Source organism: Sinocyclocheilus grahami, unplaced genomic scaffold, assembly GCF_001515645.1.
Source record: "Sinocyclocheilus grahami isolate Dianchi unplaced genomic scaffold, SAMN03320097.WGS_v1.1 scaffold74.1, whole genome shotgun sequence".
In the NCBI taxonomy this organism is placed as follows: Eukaryota; Metazoa; Chordata; class Actinopteri; order Cypriniformes; family Cyprinidae; genus Sinocyclocheilus; species Sinocyclocheilus grahami.
The window spans coordinates 283,727-300,355 of record NW_015505253.1 but is presented as its reverse complement, the minus strand read 5'-3'; the positions used below and the strand labels follow the sequence as shown (position 1 = coordinate 300,355).

The 16,629-nt window shown below is 42.8% G+C and overlaps 1 long non-coding RNA gene across 1 annotated transcript in view; it reads left to right on the top strand.

Annotated features, from left to right (window-relative positions):
• Positions 1-13,274, top strand: part of LOC107585798 (uncharacterized) — a 52,501-nt gene extending 39,227 nt beyond the window's left edge. The window contains exons 2-3 of the long non-coding RNA XR_001609286.1: positions 4,198-4,373; positions 13,125-13,274. This is a non-coding gene — a long non-coding RNA (uncharacterized lncRNA). The remainder of the gene's footprint in view (positions 1-4,197; positions 4,374-13,124) is intronic.
• The last annotated feature ends 3,355 nt before the right edge of the window (positions 13,275-16,629 follow it).

The following is a 16,629-nucleotide window of genomic DNA, read 5'->3' as shown; positions in this document are numbered from 1 at the left end:
TTTAAAGGGGTCATAGGATGCCCATTTTCCACAAGTTGATATGATTCTTTAGGGTCTTAATGAAAAGTCTGTAACATAGTTTGGTTAATATTCCTCAATGATAGTGTAAAAAACACTTTTTTTTACCCTGTCAAAAACAGCTCTATTCAGATCAAGCCGTTTTTGTAGCATTTTCCTTTAAATGTTAATGAGCTCTGCTGACCCCGCCCCTCGCTTCCGAGCTGCTCTCAGAGAGACTGTTTACTTTAGCTGCATTCATCGTGAAACTTGCTAATTATCACATTATTAGGAAAGGCGATTGCAAAGATTCATTACAAAACATTATACTCACTTCTTCTGTAGATGAGGCTGGCTCATTAATGATTTGCGTGAACATAGACGCATTTAGGTAGATCGGGGGCGCATTCCTTTCAGAAACAAATGTAATCCCCTTCGTCTTCAGCGGCTCAAATGTCGGGAGTAAATGACGACTGCTATGTTCATTATTACATCCAACAACAGAACACCTCAATCGCTTAGGAGTCATTCTTGCCTACATCTGCTGCAGCGGAAACAATGGCGGAATGATGACAGTCACTAAGACACCAGTCCAGTCTGTGCTGAAACGCTACTGTCAAGCAAACTATCGTGGGAGGGGCCTGTCTGTGTGATGTCACACAGACAGGCATCTGAGATTGGCTTGATTTGAGAAAGGGGAAAACATTTAACCAGATTTAAAAAAAAAACACTGGGTGGATTTTTATCATTATAGGGTGGTTGTGTACACACACTGCCAACACACATTTCAGTTCAAACAAGATTCATTACAAAACATTATACTCACTTCTTCTGTAGATGAGGCTGGCTCATGAATGATTCGCGTGAACATAGACGCATTTAGGTAGATCGGGGGCGCATTCCTTTCAGAAACAAATGTAATCCCCTTCGTCTTCAGCGGCTCAAATGTCGGGAGTAAATGACGACTGCTATGTTCATTATTACATCCAACAACAGAACACCTCAATCGCTTAGGAGTCATTCTTGCCTACATCTGCTGCAGTGGAAACAATGGCGGAATGATGACAGTCACTAAGACACCAGTCCAGTCTGTGCTGAAATGCTACTGTCAAGCAAACTATCGTGGTGATGTCACACAGACAGGCATCTGAGATCGGCTTGATTTGAGAAAGGGGAAAACATTTAACCAGATTTAAAAAAAAAACACTGGGTGGATTTTTATCATTATAGGGTGGTTGTGTACACACACTGCCAACACACATTTCAGTTCAAACAACTTGTAAAATGTAGAATCCTATGACCCCTTTAAAGCTAAATGTGACAAGTCATGTTTTCACAGAGAGGATATTATTTACATAGCTTTTACCTGTGTTTAATGGTTAACCGGACCATGTGAGTATCAAACTAGCTTTAACACCTCTTAGGGTCTGTTCACACAGAACTCGTTTTTCGATTTCAATGCGTTGCGTCTCCGTTGTTTTTCTATGTAAACACACTAGACGGACATGCATGGCCATTGCACTTGCATCTTTCATCTTTTGCAGCATCTTGTACATGAGTGGAACATTTTTAAGATGCTGGGTTAAGTTAAAATAATCTCAACTTTTACACGCAGTGCCTTCTCATCAGTTCCAAAACAATGGACCAATCAGACACCAGAGGTGGGGCAAGCTTTGAGAGCTTTTATTTACAGTACAGTTTTATTTGACGGCAACATGACGGAGGAGGCATTCTGCACAGCACTTTTTTAAAACAACATTCCTGAGTGTCGCGTCTCGTGTTTTTAGATGTTAAGATGCGTTCTGTGTGAACCGCCCCTTAAACTACTTCCTAGATTTTAAGCATTTCAAAAGGGTTTAAATTAAGACATTCACAGCATTATTTTTTTTGCTCAGTCTTTTTTCATTTTCCAGTATAAATATCTCAGCATTATTAAAATAACACATTTATTTGAAGCAAAATGACATTTTCAAATAAAGAAATGATTTGCCAGATGGGTAAAAAACAACTTTATTCAAAGGGAAAACAATCTATTTTTTTTAATTCCACAGTTTTTTTTAAGCACAAACCACACAAAAATTTGTAAGATATCTTTGAAAAATTTTATTTCCTTTTCAAGTAAATTTATCTTGTTTCAGCATGTTGACATTTTCACTAGAGAACAAGACAAAGTACATCAAATTGGGTTTGTGTTTTGTACTTGTATTTCCTGAATTTACCGATTTTCCCCCAGAGACATGCAACCAAGATACTTCAGAATCTCTGTCATTTCCATTTCTTTTCCCTACAGCTTAAAGATAAGACATCTCCCTACGTGTGGAAATGTCGGTTAGTATATGGAGGTATTTGGCTTGTTAGCGTCTGGCCTCATGGACTTCCGTATTCTAGCCCAACGAGTCATCCTCAGCTTTGTCTATCTTGCCCCCCAAATCAACACAGGAAGGAAATTAACCATCTGCTGTTTCTTGTGACCACAGAACACGCACATACACACCCATCCGCAGTCGGGTCCCCCCTCCATCCTTTCCAAATCTCCAATCTTGTGTTTCCTTGCTCCTGTCAAGGCAGCTTCAATTACATCCCTCCCTCCAGCTTATGTCTTGGGTGGATTACATGCGCTCGCTGTTGGCTGGCTGTATGTAGGCTATGTTGGGCTTTCTTTTCTAACACCCTGCCTAAAGACAATGCTGCTCTCACTCCCCACCAGCAAAATTCCTTCCGCTGCAGATCACATCCTCGGAATTTCAGCAGGGGTTTAGACAACAAAGTCGCGAATAAAAGAAACAATTTGGAATCTGATCTTCTTCATACCTCCTTTTCCCCTTACATTTGTTGTTTATTTAGAAAGTCTGTTTTCTTTTCTTTGCCAACTGGCTTCACTTGGAAGTGACCTATTTTAATAAAAGGGGGTGGGTGGGTGGTTTGGACGGGGTCTGGGAATCAGGGGCAGATTTGCTGGCGAGGCTGATGTCCTGGAGCACAGTGCCCTGATGCCTGCTTTACGCTCCCCAACATAAACATAGCAGTCGACAGAATCACATACTCGTGCATTCCAGTGAAGTGTCCGGAATAAGAGCTGGAAGCAGGCCTCAAGAGTCTATGTACTTTTAATTATTGGATCAACAATAACAGTTTATCAAGAGAGAAGGAGAGTGTTTATAGTCTTTCAGACTTGTTAGAATAAGCTTGAAATCCCAAAGTTTGTCTGCCCGAAATGATAATAATAACAATGATAATAAAAAGATGAATGCGTGACATTTTTGTTCTTTTCCACTTTTGAAAATCTACCAAGCTGCCAAAAAGCTAATTAGATTGAGCATAGGGTGGTTTCTGCCAACCACATTCTTTTGTAGCTTTTTTTGTAATCAAATAGCTTGTGTTAAAAAAAGACTTAGCTGATAATGGATTTTCTTGTGCATTTAGGGTTGGAAATAGCATTTCTAAGTGGAGTAAATCAGTATTTTCACCATGAGAGTGTGCCCTTTATTGTTTTGTTTGTTAGACCTATTGGTGGAACAATGCAGTAATATAGTTTTTTTATGTTTAATTAAATTAATTAATTATTTATGTATCTCTCTCTCTCTCTCTGTGTGTATAGAGAAAGTGCAAGTATATAAATACATGAATAATGTGTGTGAATATATATTCACTTTTTTAATTCAATTGTAATTTCAGTTGTAAAATTTAATTGTGATTTAGACTTAATGGTGGACCATGGCATTAGTGTCATTTTGTAACATTTTTCTTTTTTACCCTTCAAATTTAATTCATTTCAATTTAATTCAATTAGTTTTAGTCCATTTAGTTTACATATATATGCATGTGTGCATAATTTCTTTGCTTAATTTACTATATTCAATTTTAATTACATTTAAATAATATTTATTTATTTATTTGACTTAACTCAGCATTTTCAAAATACTTTGGATTTACCTTACCTTTTTCTTTTTTCTAGTGATTTAATGTCTTGCTGTGTTAGTTTTTCTTGTGTTATCATTGGCAAAATATAAAAAAACACTGTCATTGAACATCTTTGTCAGTTAGATTACCACTATGGTGGCCCACCTGAAAGAAAACATATCAGCTGTTGTTTTTCATTCTGTGTGCTTGTATTATCTGTTTTTGTTGTTGTCGTCAGTAGTGTAATTACTTGTGTATCTTAAAGTAAATCCCTAATTAGACATTATCCTCCTCCTCCAGGCCTTAAAGAGGATTGGGTTTGACTGTTTGGGTTTGACTCCTCAATCTGACCCTCAGTTATCTGCTACTGATCCAGCTGTCTCGTGTCAGTCAATAACCTACAGCCTGATTTTCCATTAGATGAGACCTCTGACATTCAGAAGCAAGCAGGAGGACACGAACAAAGACAACAAAAGGTGGGGGTTGATAAAACTAGATCTTAACCATAAAAGCTTATGTGTATCACAGCGGTTAGCACACGTGGCCCTGACGTGCTGGTCATGCAGGATTGAGTCCAGATCACATTCCTTCTCTCTCCCCAGTCATTTCTGGTCACTGTCTTTTGTCTCTGTTGGATGAAAGGAAAAACAATTGTGTCTACGTAAGTTTTAGAAATTATATGCAAGTCACAAGACTTGAAGCGATTGCTACTGCAAGAAGGAATGGAATTACATATGACTTTATCATCCATTCCAGCATGAGCGGATTTACCATTTACCCACCTCTCCACAGTCACTTGGCAGAGTAAATGGAATAGACATGCAACACATTAGAGCTGTGACACTTTGTGACCAAAGCTCCCATAATGCCTAAATAGTAAAGCTCATCTCCTAATCTATTTGATAAAGAACTGCTGGTTCTTCATGGGTTCGGGATTTATCCCTTATCCTGTTGGATCAAAGTGCCATGAAACTCCTAAAGCCCAAGAAATACTGCTCTTATGTATGCATTTGTTAATCTCAGCGGTAAAAGAAACACTATATTTGAGCAATGAGAAGTAGAAGCATTTCAGTTCAGTTCATTTTAAAGGGGTCATATGATGTGATTTCAATTAGTCCTTTCTCTTTGGAGTGTTACAAGCTCTTGGTGCATAAAGAAGATCTGTAAAGTTGCAAAGACTAAAGTCTCAAATCCAAAGAGATATTCTTTATAAAAGTTAAGAGTCAGCCACACCTCCCTAAAACAGCTCGTTCTAACACGCCCCCACATATCTACCTCACTATGTGGGAAGATTTGCATAACGCCACCCCAATGTTCATCCAAAGAAAGAAGGCGTAACTTTTATTCTCGCTGTAGTATTGTTGCCGTCGCTGTAGTATTGTTGCCGCCATGTCGTGAAGGCGCTGTGTGCTTCGTTGTGAAAGCGAAACTACTTTGTTTGGCCTTCCAAATGAGGACGATATCACTTCGTCATGCCTGAAGCTGATCCGTGCTGGTCGCTGAGGAAATACTTCAACTTCATGCTGTCGATCGCCGGATCGGCTTTCACCGTGGACAAAGCGGAGTCCAGCCCGGGGTCGTCACATGTGGTTGCCGCAGGCATCACAATATGGTAAGGGACGTAACATTTCCGTCACACGCTTGAGGAATTCGGCCAATCACAACGCACTGGATAGCTGGCCAATCAGAGCACACCTCGCTTTTTCAGACCGATGAGCTTTGTAAAAATCAACGCATTTCAGAAAGGCCGATGAGAAACCGTAATGTACAGTATGTGGAAAATAATGTGTTTTTTGAACCTTAAACCGCATAAACACATTTCATTACACCAAATACACAAAATAATGTTCTTTTTTAGCAGCATCATATGACCCCTTTAAACCTTTCTGGTTTGTTCTGGATTTCCATAGTGTATATCTATAGGGTAATCCTTGTTTGTCAAAAAGGTTCACATGCTGCTTTTATAGTGCTAAAAATGTAAGAAAAAAACAAAAAACAAAACCTTAATATCTGAATGTCTTTTTTTACTTGTACATTTTGTCTTATTGCATTGTCTAATTATTTTCCCCATGGCCTTTAACTTTTTAAAATATATTTGCATATATATATATATATATATATATATATATATATATAATTTCAATCATGACAACTCTGAAGATTTTAGCATGGTGATGGATATGACATTGTGAATGTATTTGGTCTTGGCGGACTAGATCTGCTACGCTGCTGCTGAATTACTGCTGCAGTTGGTTATTGCTGTAGTTGTAGATTATTGCAAGCAAGTACTGGAACTTGCTACTTGTCACGTTTCACTTGGGAGGAACGAGGAGATGCTGGAGAATACTTTAACTAGAATTTAATTCAACAAACAAAGGGATACAAACACAAGAACTCAGGTATGATGTTTAACAACGGACAGAGAACTAGGAATTGGGAACACTTTAAATACACAGACACCAAGTCGGACACACCTGGGAGCAAATTAACTAATGAATCAAACACAGCTGGATACGAATTCACACAACGAGTGCAGGAACAGGAGAGACCAAATAAGGAAAACAGGAACTAAGACAGGGGTAAAATAGGGAACCACAAGTCCACAACACTGACATAACTCCCCCCTGGAGGCTGGTACAGGATGGCAGGCAGTTCAGGAGGCTATGGCGGAGTAGGGAGCACGGAAAGCCATGGTGGAGCAGGCAGTTCAGGAGGCCATGGCGGAGTAGGGAGCACGGAAAGCCATGGTGGAGCAGGCAGTTCAGGAGGCCATGGCGGAGTAGGGAGCACGGGGAGCCATGGCGGAACAGGCAGTTCCCCTCCCCCCCAAAAAAAATACTTGGGGACGCTTACGGGCTCCAAGGCCCTCTCAGGGCCAAAACCGGCCGAATGGAGCCCTCCCTGGACTTAACTGGGGATCCGGAGCCCGTCCTGGGATAAACGAGGAATCAGGAGCCCTCCCTGGGCTAAACGGGGAATCAGGAGCCCGTCCTGGGATAAACGAGGAATCAGGAGCCCGGATCAGCTCTAGGCATGACGAAGCGGATATCCTCCTCTTTTGGAAGGCCAAACAAAGTAGTTTCGCTTTCACAACGAAACACACGGCAACAACAATACTACAGCGAGAATCAAAGTTACGCCTTCTTTCTTTGCGTAAACATTTGGGCGGTGTTGCAAATCTTCCCACATTGTGACGTAGACATGTGGGGGCATGTTACAACGGGCCATTTTAGGTAGGCGTGGTTGACTCTTAACTTTTATAAACAATATCTCTTTGGATTTGAGACTTTAGTCTTTGCAACTTTACAGATCTTTTTTATGCACCAAGAGCTTGTAACACTCCAAAGAGAAGGGAAAAATTGAAATCGCATCATATGACCCCTTTAACATCGATTTTAATCAAACAAACAAAGGGATACAAACACAAGAACTCAGGTATGATGTTTAACAGCGGACAGAGAACTAGGAATTGGGAACACTTTAAATTTTTTTAAAACACAGACACCAAGTCGGACACACCTGGGAGCAAATTAACTAATGAATCAAACACAGCTGGATACGAATTCACACAATGAGTGCAGGAACAGGAGAGACCAAATAAGGAAAACAGGAACTAAGACAGGGGTAAAATAGGGAACCACAAGGCCACAACACTGACATAACTCCCCCCTGGAGGCTGGTACAGGAAGGCATGCAGTTCAGGAGGCTATGGCGGAGTAGGGAGCACGGAAAGCCATGGTGGAGCAGGCAGTTCAGGAGGCCATGGCGGAGTAGGGAGCACGGAAAGCCATGGTGGAGCAGGCAGTTCAGGAGGCCATGGCGGAGTAGGGAGCACGGGGAGCCATGGCGGAACAGGCAGTTCCCCTCCCCCCCAAAAAAAATACTTGGGGACGCTTACGGGCTCCAAGGCCCTCTCAGGGCCAAAACCGGCCGAATGGAGCCCTCCCTGGACTTAACTGGGGATCCGGAGCCCGTCCTGGGATAAACGAGGAATCAGGAGCCGAACTCAGGTATGATGTTTAACAGCGGACAGAGAACTAGGAATTGGGAACACTTTAAATTTTTTTAAAACACAGACACCAAGTCGGACACACCTGGGAGCAAATTAACTAATGAATCAAACACAGCTGGATACGAATTCACACAATGAGTGCAGGAACAGGAGAGACCAAATAAGGAAAACAGGAACTAAGACAGGGGTAAAATAGGGAACCACAAGTCCACAACACTGACATAACTCCCCCCTGGAGGCTGGTACAGGATGGCAGGCAGTTCAGGAGGCTATGGCGGAGTAGGGAGCACGGAAAGCCATGGTGGAGCAGGCAGTTCAGGAGGCCATGGCGGAGTAGGGAGCACGGAAAGCCATGGTGGAGCAGGCAGTTCAGGAGGCCATGGCGGAGTAGGGAGCACGGGGAGCCATGGCGGAACAGGCAGTTCCCCTCCCCCCCAAAAAAAATACTTGGGGACGCTTACGGGCTCCAAGGCCCTCTCAGGGCCAAAACCGGCCGAATGGAGCCCTCCCTGGACTTAACTGGGGATCCGGAGCCCGTCCTGGGATAAACGAGGAATCAGGAGCCCTCCCTGGGCTAAACGGGGAATCAGGAGCCCGTCCTGGGATAAACGAGGAATCAGGAGCCATCCCTGAGCTTAACTGGGGGTCAGGAGCCCTTCCAGGGCTAAATGAGGAATCAGGCGCCCTCACTGGGCTAAACCTGGGGGCAGAAGCCCTCCATGGGCTATACTTGGGAACTGGTGCCCTCCATGGACTATACTCGGGAACTGGAGCCCTCCGTGGGCTATACTCGGGAACTGTGAAGCGCTTACGAGGAGCTGGCACTGGAGGGTGCTCTGGAGGAGCAGGCACAGCAAGGCGCTTTCGAGGAGCTGGCACTGGAGCCAACTCAGGGGCTGGAGCCAACACTGGAGCGAGCTCTGAAGCCGGAGCCGACACTGGAGCGAGCTCCGGGGATCGCTCTCGGGCGTGGAAGAGGGGCGTGAGCCGTCCATTTCTCCTCTTTCTCATTTTTTGGTTATGGGTGAATAGGGTGGCCGGCGGACTTGACTTCGTGGCGGCTGGCAGGCTTGAGTGCTGAATGGCCAGCGGGCTTGTGTGCGCCGCAGCCGGTGGGCTTGACATCGGAGCGGCCGGCAGGCTTGAGTGCCGAACGGCCAGTGGGCTTGTGTGAGTCACAGCCAGTGGGCTTGAGTGCTGAACGGCCGGCGGGCTTGACATTGGATCAGCCGGCAGGCTTGAGTGCTGAATGGCCGGAGGGCTGGAGAGAGCCGCAGCCGGCGGGCTTGACTTCGTAGCGGCCTGTGGGCTTGACATCAGAACGGCCAGCGGGCTGGAGAGAGCCGCGGCCAGCAGACTTGACTGAGGAATGGCCTGCGGACTTGACTGAGGAACGGCCAGCGGACTTGACTGAGGAACGGAGACAGTGCTGGGAGGAGATGGGTGGTCGGAACATTTGGCTGGGTATGTGGAGGGTCCTGGCGAGGGGTGAGCTGGTGAGGCGCGGTGGTTTTCGGGAGGGACTGGATGATGATTGCTCCGAACACTTTCTACCTCCAGATTAACTGCATTTAAATAAAGGACGGCCTGCGGACTTGACTGAGGAATGGCCAGCGGACTTGACTGAGGAACGGCCAGCGGACTTGACTGAGGAACGGCCAGAGGACTTGACTGAGGAACGGCCAGCGGGTCTGGGCTGAGGACAGAGACAGTGCTGGGAGGAGATGGGTGGTCGGAACATTTGGCTGGGTATGTGGAGGGTCCTGGCGAGGGGTGAGCTGGTGAGGCGCGGTGGTTTTCGGGAGGGACTGGATGATGATTGCTCCGAACACTTTCTACCTCCAGATTAACTGCATTTAAATAAAGGACATGATTAACCAGCTTGATCAGGGGAAAACTACAGTATACGTGGGAAGATCGCAGATGATTACGTCATCATCCAGCTCCAGCCGAAAACAGACACCGAGAGCAGAGTCGAACCAGCTCACCTGGTTGGAGAGCTCTAGGAACTCCTCTACATACCTCTCCAATTCCCGACCACCCTGCCGCAGACACCAAAGCCTGTCTTCAGCCGTAATCATCTTGTTTGGTCCGCTGTTCTGTCACGTTTCACTTTGGAGGAACGAGGAGACACTGGAGAATACTTTAACTAAAATTTAATTCAACGAACAAAGGGATACAAACACAAGAACTCCGGTATGACGTTTAACAGCGGACAGAGAACTAGGAATTGGGAACACTTTAAATACACAGAAACCAAATAGGACAATAGGACCTGGGAGCAAATGAACTAATGAATCAAACACAGCTGGATATGAATTCACACAACAAGGGCAGGAACAGGAAAGACCAAATAAGGAAAACAGGAACTAAGACAGGGGTAAAACAAGGAACCATAAGTCCACAACACTGACATATTGGGAACACTTTAAATACACAGAAACCAAATAGGACAATAGGACCTGGGAGCAAATGAACTAATGAATCAAACACAGCTGGATATGAATTCACACAACAAGGGCAGGAACAGGAAAGACCAAATAAGGAAAACAGGAACTAAGACAGGGGTAAAACAAGGAACACTGACACTACTGCCAATGCATATGGCGATATGGTGCCGTGAGTATTTAAGACATACTGCTGCTGCACAAATAGCATATAAAATAACCCGTAGCAGATCTATACAGGTGGAGCTGGGGAAGGAGGAGGGTTTCACAGAAACTCTGAAAGCACGCTGCAGGAATCTCAAGTGAATGCTAGTCAGCCATATAAATGTAAAGCATATGCAGCATGAACCAATCAGCTTGTGCCAAGTTGTTTAACTCTCTGAATATCATCAGTTACGATAACAACCCGTCAGCCTGTGCCATCTAGAGTTTCATGACTGAACTATATACAGTATATATATTTATATATATAAATATGTATATGTATATGTATGGAATATGTATATATAATATTTATATTTAAAATCTGCCGGCACAATAAGACAAAATATTCAACATACAATAAACAATTGCAAAAAAATTAATTTTTTTAACATTATAAATGTCTTCACTTTCACTTTTGATTAATGCTTCCTTGCTGAACAAAAATAATAATATATTAAAACAAACAAACAAACAAAAAAAATCTTACTGACCCTAAACTTTTAAACAATATTTAAAAAGTGGAAAAGAGTGCATAAATTATAGCAGATTGTATTTTTTTTTAGGGTTGCTTACTAGACTTTTAATAAACGGTGTATGAATGCTACACATTAACCTGCATTTGATATCTGCTTCTCCTGAGTGCCTTCATCCTCATCTTCCTATATTCCTAGTCCCCCGTGGAGTGTCTTGTCATATTTAAAACGTTTAGCACCTACTTCCAGTCGAGGGACCCCTACGGTTCCTAAAGCCCCTCTTGTATAGTCTGCCTTGAGATGTTTCTGTGACGCAGGGGGAGCCTCTTCCTTTCTGTCAGGGACCCCTCTACACATCCTTCTCGTCCATATGGTTGCACAAGGGAGCTTTGGATCTTCTCTTCCTCCCTCTTGGAAGATGCAAGGGCCCACACTGAGCCAACATGGCATCCTTTTCACGTATCACAGGCCTTGCAAACCGTTCTGAGAAATAATGATGAGAGCAAGCAAGAGAGAGGAAAGAAAAGGTTGGAATAGTCATGGGTGGGAAGAGAGAAAAAACGAGTAACTCACACCCGCTTGTCCCCGGTTTCCTCCACCACTAAAGTGAATGCGCCGAGCGGTGCTGTATAATTCAGTTTTAATGCGTTATATTGGATCCAGACAGGACAGATTGACTAAGCCTTACCCAGGGAATAAAGCTTGTCTCTCTATTTTCTTTCCGCCAGCCCCCTTCCCCCACCGCCACCATCTTTTTTCCTCTCTCTGTGGGGATTTTCAAAAAATATACTCTCCGTTCTACTGTATCTCTCTCGCTAGCTGAGCCGTGGCGCATCTTAATTAGCGGTTTTATGGCTTTCCCGAGTTTCAGTTCTTATTGCTTTGCGCTTATTTTATTTAAAAGCCATAATGGAAGCCAATTTCCCCAGTTTGGCTTTGAGTGAGAGAGAAAAAAAGCCATTTATAAGAACATCATCAACAACATAATGTTATAAAGGTAGTCATGGAGGCCCCTGCCCTGCCAAAAGGGAAAATTGCATTGTCTTTTTTGTGGCGTACTAATCAACGCTGAGCATGTGGGACACTGATGGTTTTGTTTGTCTCTGATGTTGCCAGGTTCACCTCACTATGCCGGATGGTGCAAATTACCACCGCTGCCGCCGTATATTACAATAGGTCAGACGTACAAAATGTGCATCTTTTATATTTAATGCCTTATGAATATTTAACTGTGGGGGTCAAGTCACTAGAAAAAAAAGTGAGTGTAGAAATCAATACATTGGATTTTTAAATGGATTCCAGAGTAAAACACAGGGTCTCTAAAAGAGAGAGACGAGGAAATAAATCGGCTGAGAGAAAGAACTGGAAAATTACCTGATGGTTAATCGCTTGAGATGCGAGCCAGGTGAAATTAACAGCAAATTTGGGATGCTTGCATGCATGTTTGTGTACTCTTGCGCAAGTTTTTAATTTCTGTCACATTTCTTGTGGACTCCAGCCAGTAGTTGAGTATATAACATGTTTGTTGTGTGTGGTGGTAAGGCGGTCTATCGCGCACACACTCGCTGTCATGCCCATAAATTCAATTCTGCAGATGGAAAACATGAAACACAAATAAATGTACTGCTATGAGAGGATGTGTGCCAGCGTGCTTTTAGCTCGTGGCGGCTTTTCCTTTTTCCCTCTTCACAATCTCATACTTTAAAAAGTGAGAATCGGGCGAACCTATCAGAGCTCGGCTTTGGCTGGGCAAACAGTGATTCCTCAAGGTACCCTGTCCTGCACAGTGAGGCGTTAGCTAGCAACCGATAGTGCCATTCTGCATGCGGCTTTGAAAGGAACGGAGCCCAAGGCGAGCTAAACATACTCCCTCATCCCTAAGCTCCAGGTTCCAGCTCTCCGACGATACGGGAGGAAAAAAAAACATTGGGAAGGGAGGGCGAAAGTGTGTTTAAAAAGTAGGAGAGTTCATAACGGTCAAAAAATAAATTTATGAAATAAACAAGGACAAGGGTTTGAAAATTGGAGCGGAGAGACAAAGAGAGATGGTGAGGAGGTAACCTAACCTAATTGTAAGACCTTTGTTTACAGGAAAAATGCAGTCCGTGGATGATATGGCGCTCGGATTGAAGCCAGACGCAGAGTCGAGAGAGACCCGCAAGGCTGGCAGCTGTTGATGAGTGCGGCTTATGGTCATTTCCAATTCATCTCTATACCGAAAGGTTCAGATGTTCTCTTCACCACAGGCAGGTAGAGCGATGGAGCACATTTATCTGACACCCTCCTCCCTCTCTCCTCACCTAGCCCTTTTTTATTGGTGATCTAACCTGCAATGAGGAGATAAAGACAGGCAGGCATTTTCCATAAATGCACTTATCAGAGCCCAACAAGCTCTCCAACACTTGTCTGACTGACAGCCCAGCTCTTCGGGATTCTGCAGGCATTTGATTCCCCTGCTTTACGTGGACGCACATGCACAAACGTACACACGTACAAACACATCTTTGCCTCTCGCTTTTGCCTTTGGCAACTTATGTGCACAGACACGAGGGTAGATGAGAACTAGTACACATGCTCAACTAAAGAAATGAAAGAACTATCGTCTCCACTCAAGCATGTGTGACACCTTTCACAAATAGAATACAAATAGAATTTCATGAATGAAATTTAAGTAATTGGTTGGTGAAAAAAGATTCATAGGCTTCAGTAAACTGGGGTGGTCTAACTAAATTTTAATGTTCATTTACCAAAATGTGCATTTTTGTAGCCTTGTTTTCAAAAAAACTTGGTAATGGCTAGTCTGGCCCTTATGTTACCAGACTCCCACCAGCTGCCAGGCTTTGACGGTGCTGGGCTGATGTTCAGACAGACGGAAGGAAAAAAAATTCACCCCTTCCAACCTACTGTACTGTTTATTTAGATGGAGATAGAAATCATCGCAGATTGGTACACAGATATTCCCCAGACTGAGCAGGTGTTTATCACACGTGGCTTCTGAGTTTTTTTATATATTTATTTCTACTTTGCGGAGGTGAGTTTGCATGCAGATGGTCCCAACCTTGGGAACGAACTAGATTTCACTGGTTTTGGCCACCTCCAATTAAGACCCCTAGAGACCGCGCGAGTGTGCTCGAAAAACTTAATGTAGGCCTTGTGTATACAGTTTTTTTTAAATGTAGAATAGACAAGTAGGCCTGTATCCCCAGGTGTGGTTTGGTCTCTTGATCTTGTGCATTCGGTGTTAGCTGGGATTTTTCAAACATCGCTGATGGTCTCTTTTCCACAGCTGCTATGGCGTTTAAGTAAAGTGAAAACAAGCGGCCCGTGGCTCTTGGGAATGAGTGTTAATCTGTTATTTTGCTACACCTGTTTTGGGTGGTAGATGAACATATGGGCCCTTCAGGAAAAAAAAAAAGTTTGGTTGGAGAAATTTTATTCAGGATGTTTGTAGGATGCTCTTATTTATTTATTTTTTGCATTTTGTGTGAGTAAAACAGACAGTTTTTCTTGTATCACAGACCATTTACTGGCAACAAGACAGTAACAGTAGACGCAGCATTTTTAATCAAGACCATCTTGTTTTACAGGCTTTGTGTTGACAGGGATATGCATTACGAGACATGTCAGCTGAGTAGAATCTGTTAATTCAACAGTCGCTTGTCTGTGAGACTGTCATTAAACCGCTGGTTGCTCCAAAGCACTGTTGCTAGTTAAAAAGCTGACTTCAGTATAAATGGTACACAGGTGGCCTTATGGTCAAAAACTTGGTTTGCAAAGAGAGATCGCAGATTAATGCAAATTGCAGTGACCCCAAAAGTCTTGCTTATGGTACTTAAAATATTGAATATTCAAATGGATTTGCATTTTTCAGTTGTTGAACATTTGTAGCAAGTGGTTGATGCTTATGAGAAAAGTTTTTGTTTAGAAAAAAGAATTAAAAAGTTTTGCAATGGAAGTCATACATTCTTAAGTGTACCACTTTGTGAAGATTATGCTTTATATTTATTGTATTTTATTGATAATTGCTCTCTCATTTTACTCCCTAGTTTCCGATGTCAGATCCAGTATATAGTGAACACAATTTCAGGGACTGAGAAGAATCTTAATCCACCGAGCATTGGGACAATAATATCTTGCACCTTAAACGTCACTGGGATTTATCAATGACATTGCTTTGTAATGCATTAAAATGGAAATCCTTTAGGTATGATCATATTGTGATTGGGACTACCATTAAATATTCATTCTTCTTCCATTTTGTTGACTTGAGGCTAAAGAAAATATGACATTTGCATCGTTTTTGGATAAACTGATAAATAAATACATTAAAGGGGTCCTATTATGCTCTTTTACAAAGTCTTGATTTTGTTTTGGGGGTGTACTAGAACAGGCTTTCATACTAGGTTGTTCGAAAAACACATTCTTTTTCACATATTTTACATTATTACAACACCTCTCTCCCCAGTCTGTCATGAACGGCTCGAATAGTTCCTGTATCAAAGGAAGGCCCGCCTTCTGAAATACGAAATGTGCTGTGATTGGTTAGCTGGGCCAGTGTGTGCTGTGTCAAATCAAATCAATTTGAGCGTGATTTAAACCTGGATGATTGTAACCACTCTAAGTTCGTCTGCCTTGGGAAAGCTAGTGTGTCTCCGACATAGTGATAACACTCGTTGCCTTCTCTAGTGCAGCTCAAGCAGATCTCGTCCCATTCATCGGTATTTGTGAAATCACAAATCCCGGAAAATATGCATTGTAGTCCAAACGAGTCGTTCGTTGTAGTTTTTGAAAAGTGATTTCTGATAAATCGAATGTCTCCTTTTGAATTGGACTTTGAGCTTTGTAACTTTGCAGATCTTTTTTATGCTCAAACAGCAACATTACAGACTAACTAAAGTTGAAAAAGTGAAAAAGCATAATAGGACCCCTTTAAGTAAGTATAATGAGCAACAGTGCTGACTGGTTCTTATGCAGCATTCTAGGATTTTTTAAAGAGCGAATGTCTTTTAGTGCTCTGAATGACATTGATAAAACTACTACTGAGCTAAAAGCTGATTGAGACACATTGAGTGTTTTGCATATTGACAGCTGTGAAGTGGGAGTTGGACTGGAAGTTCTGAGGTTGAGAAACCTACAGCAGATAGTTTGCTCTATTGTAATAGTCTTAGATAGCAGCATTTAATAATCTATGTTTCGGGGGCCTGTCCACTCAATAAGTCTAAGATAAATCAGTGAAGTAGTTTTCTAATATATACGTTTCACATTCAGTCTGAGATAAATGACAGTCACTGAGCTGATCCACAGCCATCCATCTCTCTGAATGAGCTGACGTGCTGTCATTTCACCTGCCCCTGTGAAAGTAGATGCTGGGGGTTACAGCATGACTATATATCACTAACTCTTCACAGACTGACATTGATTACTTCTTATGTAGTATAATGTTGCAAATTTCTGGTATATCATGTGGTATAATGCAACATATTTTTCTCATTTCTGTGCCGTTTTATGTTGTTCAGCTGTGGTGCACCTGGTGCCTAGTTGAACCAAGACCGCTGAAGTTCTCTCTCAGTGTTTAATGCCTACATCCCTTGGCATT